Source organism: Xiphias gladius, unplaced genomic scaffold (genome assembly GCF_016859285.1).
Source record: "Xiphias gladius isolate SHS-SW01 ecotype Sanya breed wild unplaced genomic scaffold, ASM1685928v1 HiC_scaffold_1473, whole genome shotgun sequence".
NCBI lineage: Eukaryota > Metazoa > Chordata > Actinopteri > Istiophoriformes > Xiphiidae > Xiphias > Xiphias gladius.
Window position 1 is genome coordinate 623546 of NW_024401803.1, and position 6000 is coordinate 629545.

A 6000-nucleotide genomic window follows, 5' to 3' on the forward strand; every position below is an offset into this window, starting at 1 on the left:
GACCAAACATTACTAAGCTGCCTCGTTTGTGTGAGTTTCCTGGGTGGATTGTTTTTGTACTTACTGTATAATAAAGTATATATATTGCAGCATAAAATCTGTGCTTATTACATGAAATATCATCTGTAAATACATCCATGGTGATAGTCCTTTTGCAAAGCAAACATTTTGACAAGTCAAAGTAGGAAAAGCACAGGTGTTACTGATAACATTAATAATGGCTCTCTTCTATTACAGTGTCCCAGTAAACCGTGACTATGAGCTAGTGATGGGCAGATGATGAAGCTATATGAAACTTTGGGGCTTTCTCCCTGTTTCTCCCTTCAAGACTTCAAGACAAAGCACTACAACACATCACTGATCTTTATAGTTTCACTATCATATGTGTACAAATTCCAGGAAGCATACATATTGTTTATGTAATCCCTGTTACTTTTGTTCAGAAGTGCTGCAGTAAATGCAGAGATTATTCTCAAATATTTTCCAGTAAAATAACCTCCAAGACTGAGGCCATGGTTCTCACCTGGAAGATTGCTCCCTTCTGATTGGCAGTGAGTTGCTGCCCTGAGTGAATTATTTCAAGTGTCTCGGGGTCTTGTTAACAAGTGAGGGTAAAATAGACAATAAGGAAGACTTGCGGATTGGTACAGTATTAGTGGTAAAGCATATACTGTACTGGACCATTGTGATGAAGAGGGAGCTAAGCCGAAAGTCAAAACTTTCAATTTACCAGTCAATCTACTCTCCAACCCTCAACTTGTGGTCATGAGCTTTGAGTAGTGACTAAAATAATGAGATTGTGAATACAAGCAGTCGAAATGAGCTTCCTCCATAAGGTGGATGGGCTCACTTATAGATAGGCTAATGAGCTCATACATCAAGAGAGAGCGAGGAGTAGAGCCACTGCTCCTACGTGTAGAAAGAAGCCATTTGAGGTGCTTGGGCATCTGATCAGGATGCCTCCTGCGTGGCTTCCTATGGAGGTTTCCAGGCATGTCCACCTTCTTAGCAGACCACAGGATAGACCCAGAACACACTGGAGAGATTATATCTAGTTTTAGTTTGGGAACACCTTGTGATGATGATGATGATGATGTTACTGGTGAGAGGGACATCTGAACTAGCTTGCTGTCTTGCTTTCTCGTCTCTCTCCTCTCTCCTCCTTTCGCTTTCTGCAGGTATTTCTGCCTCTGGGGCTACAGAGTCTGGACCTGTAACTGCAAACCACCTACTGCCCCAATGATCCTGCTCAACACGCACTGATTCAATAATAATAATAATTATTATTATTATTACTGTATTTTGTCTGATTATTTTTATTATTATTACTCTTATTAGTCTATTAGTTCTGTTCAAGGTTTCTAGGTGTTAAAAGGGAGTTTCTCCTTGCCACTGTTACGAAGTGCTTGCTCATAGGGGAATGTTGGGTCTCTGTAAATATAACTATAAAGAATACGGTCTAGACCTGCTCTATATTAAAAGTGACCTGAGATAACTCCTGTTATGATGTGGTGCCATATAAATAAAACTGAATTGAATTGAATCAAAATGTTCCAACACTTTTGATCATGTCTCTCAAATGTATCTTATTTTTCTCAGTTATTTTCCTCCTACGTCTTTTAAAAAGACATTGCTGCAAAACTTCCAAATTGTCAAACTGAATGAAGGCTTTACTGAAACACCAGGGGTGTTTGAGGGTTTGGAACTCTGACACAATGTATTGAAATGGTGTGCTTCACAGGGTTGAAACAAGCTCTGGTGCCACGGTACCGTCTGTCCATCACTACAGTGAGCCAGCATGTGCAATATCAGAGCCCTAAAACCAAATCAGCTTAATGGAGTTCTGCCATCACCAAGTTTATTGTTTGTACCTTTGCTTTTCTTACTTTGACAAAAGTGTTCTTAAAAAAAAAGTCTTAAGTCTAAATTATTTGTTTTATGGCAATACTGACAAATTCCAGTTTAAAATTTCTGGGTGTGCTGGACTTGGCCTTTTTCTGATACTATGTGAAGGCAGTCGGGTATCCAAATGGGTTATGCAAATTTGAGGTTTAATTTTTTTTTTTTGCTGAGAATTTGGTTCCATCAGCTCTGCAAGAGGAGGGCGGGAGACAAGAGAAAGGAAGTTAAAGAGAAAACATGTCTGTTACCTTGATCATAGAAAATACTGTAAGTACATGACTATAACGATTTTTCTTGCTCAATTGGAATACTTTTCTTGGGATTTTTATGGAAAAAAATCCAACTAATTGTAAGGTTTGTCATCTAGCGTTTCTCTCAACCCTTAACTAATTGACTAATGACCTGCCAATTACACTTCAAAGGCAACACCAAGGTAAGAGCAATATTCCATATTTGGAGTGTTTTGTGATGAAACAATTAAAAACTGCAGTTTGAACCGGAAACTGAAGATAGTTAAAAACAGTTATTATAAGTAGGAAATGATGGTAGAACCACAAACACAATTAACACCTCCAGTATTTTTCTTTATAAATTCATGAGTTTCATAATTAATATTTGTGTTTTCTGTTTCATTAATTGTACTAATCGCCTTTTAGTACATAGTCAGTTACTGCACATATTGGTTATTTTGTGGGACAATTTATTTCAAAATAAAATTAGATTTTCTCTGCGGAAGAAAATCTTGCATGATAGGTCATGGAATTTCAATATCTTCACAAATGTCAATGCAACGTTAAATTCAACATCGTATCTCTTTGGCAAGCTCTATGCTGCTGTATAATCTCGCCGCCCATAACCTTCCAAATCTTATGTGCTGGACTCTAGGAGTCCTAGAGTCCAGTGTGCCCCACTAGGACTGACACTTTAGCCTTTCTGCACATCGTAGCAGAGTGCCAAATTTTTTTTTTTTTTTTTGCGTGTGTGTGTGTGTGTAGTGAAGAGGAAGACAGGAAACAACAGGTATGTCATGCAACACAGGTCCCTGGCTGTAATTGAACTGGACATGCTTAACCATTTGGCTACCACAATGCGTATATTCTGATGCACATGCTTACATTTTTATGTTATAAAACACTAATCCAAATGAGGGACGAAGTAATGATGAATAGTGGAGAGATGACAGGAGTCTGATCTGTCGGCTCTGATCTTGGTTTTTGGTTTCCAGGGTGTCATTCTTCTTTAAGGACATCAAGCAGCTTAGCCTTCAGAATGGGGGTACAGATACTTTTGGATTCTGTGCTTGACTCCACCTCCTGCTTGACCAGGGAGAGGGGCATGTTTTCCTCCCCTCTGATGAACCTCTCATAGGGCAGGGTGAGAGATGATCAGCTGAATCAACAAATGAGAGCAGGCACTGGGTGGACAGCTGGTGACAGATGCATATAGCCAATTACAGAATAACTCTCAGAATTACCTTGATATAGAAACTCTACTGAAACTGTCCATATGCCATGAAGGGATGGGAAAGAGAATACAGCATTTCTGTTAAATTTATGTTTTAATCCAGAATCTTAATCTTTTGTATATTGCAGATAGTGCAGTTAATCACCTTTTAAGTTTTGCTTTCTTTGCAGCCGAACATTGTTCACGCCCACAGATGCATCCAAAGGTACAAGATATGTTAGGCTGAATTTTGGAGAAATGTCCATAAAATTATGTGCAGGACATCTAGAATATTTCCAAATTAATGGAATGCTGCTGTAAAAACATGGGTCTTGGGTCTCACTTTTAAAGCTCACTGATTAAGATGTTTTATCTTGCAAGGTTTGGTACCATTTTGCCTGTAAAGAGACCTATAGACTTGTTAAGTAGGAGGGGTTGCTGGTTCTGGAAGTGTTTTTACCTAGTCTGTATTCCCATATCAAATATTTCTTAAATGATATTCTCTATGTTACTTAACATTTATGGGATTGTCCTGGATTTTATTACAATCCTATAAGATTATGTTGTTTCTGAGGAATCATGATTTGGACGGATCTATAGTAGGGTCAGTAGTGAATTCAAAATGTTTCATTGGACAACTGAAAACTGTAATAGCTGAATTCAAACAAAATTGACCTAGGATCTGATACTGAGTTTTAACACAGTAATGTTGAAATCTACCACAAACAGTGGTAAATTTCAGTTCAAGTACAGATTAAACAATTAGATACAATTTAACCACTAAATTTTAGAGGTGTCGGTAGGTAGATTTTTGTACTTTGCACAAGGTCAGACTAGCTTCCATCTAGTCTGTCTGCTAAAATAGGCTAACCACTTCCTGACTTAAATTCTGTACTTGGCACACAGACATTAGATTATAGCTGTCTTCTCATCTCACTCTTGAAATGAAAGTGAACAAATGCATTTCCCATAATGTTCCAATTCCTTTACCTATATTTATAAGCTAGTGTCACTGATTGTGAACCACACTAAAACATTTTAAAAGGATTATTCCTGCTTTTGAGACAACTCTTCAACAGAAGCTTTTTAAAGTATGAGAGGAAAGAGAAGTTAAAAATCTGCTGTCAGGATTTCCTTTAAAAGCTCTGTTAATCCAAAAAGCACTCTAAAAAGCTTTACTGTAACATTTGGGTTTTTTTTTTTTTTTAGATCTGCTTGAGTAGAGAGATGCAGGGCAGGGTTGAAAGGGTTGCTTTTGTAGAATTAATTGCAATATTAACATCTGGCGCTGACATAGATATTTTATTAGTAGACTGTGACAAGGCCTCTGAAACAGCAATATACCACATGGCATACCTCTACACTGACACCGATAATATGAATGAAATTTTTGTTATGTTTTGTAAGGCTGCACCTCATCCAGTGTGCTCAAAGTAAAGTGAGTCAACCTTGTAAAAATAATTTATTATTATCATTGCACGTACTAGTGTGAGAGTGTAATTTCTAAAAGATGGAATACACACTCATCTTTTGTAGTGTTGATTTGTGCAGGTTGCTGGGCTAGTGCTGCCTGAGTTTCCTAACCCTTTCCAAGTTCATCTAAGACATTTTTCCACAGTCTGTAATCTACAGAGACATAGATCAACAGAATGGCACCACTTTTTATTAATGTAGCCTTAATAAAGGGTTTATAAATTGTAACTAATGGTTTCATTACTAGGTAATGAATCATTTATTAATGTTTTACAGATCAGTTATACTCCATTAATAAGTAAGCATTTTGGGTTGTCAGGTTGTGAAGAATCCTTTTGATCTGTCTTTATCCTCCGCCAAAACTTTCTCTGTTTTTTTAGATCGTTGTAAAATTCATCAGGACTGTTCGACTTCTGGAAAAGAGCTGCAGAGCACTTGGTCCAAAATGTATTTTATAACAGCATTTACAAATGCAGACTTGATGAATTAATATAAGAAGCATTTTATTAAAAGACTTTTTCTTGCAAATTCACCATAACTTTGTTATAAAGCATTAGTAAATGATGTAACATCAGTTAGAATTTATTAATCCTCTGTTAAGGGCTCCTTATTATACCAACAGAATAGAAGAGTGGAGTCACACGAGGTCAATATGTAAAACTCACCAGTTCATATCCTTCCAGTTTCTGAGTAGCTTTGAACATGGTCCAGAGGTTTACCGTTACGTAAACACACAAACAACAGGAAACATGACACATAAATGGTGTATTTCTTCATGCTAGATTGATGTAATTTTGAGCTATGGTATGACTCATCACATTATGCATTATAAATCCATGAAATGCCATGTCATGCTAAGGTAAAATTAATCCTGATCAAGGATCATCATACCTCATGGATCACTAAACTTGGACATTTTAATCACTGTGAGGCTCATAAAGTTCATTATTTGGAGAACGTCAAAATACAAAACTAGTAGTTTAAACTTGGCAGCGTTGTAATTTTATATCTCCATTGAACAGAGTGTTGTTTTTTATCTTCAATGAAAAGAAGCAAGACCAATTAGAGAGGGTTTACAGGAAAATATGGTGAAATACTCATGTCTTATTAACTGACAGGTCTCTCTATGCCTAATGCAAGCTCACACAGTCAGTCATTTTATGAAAAATTGATAAATGCAGA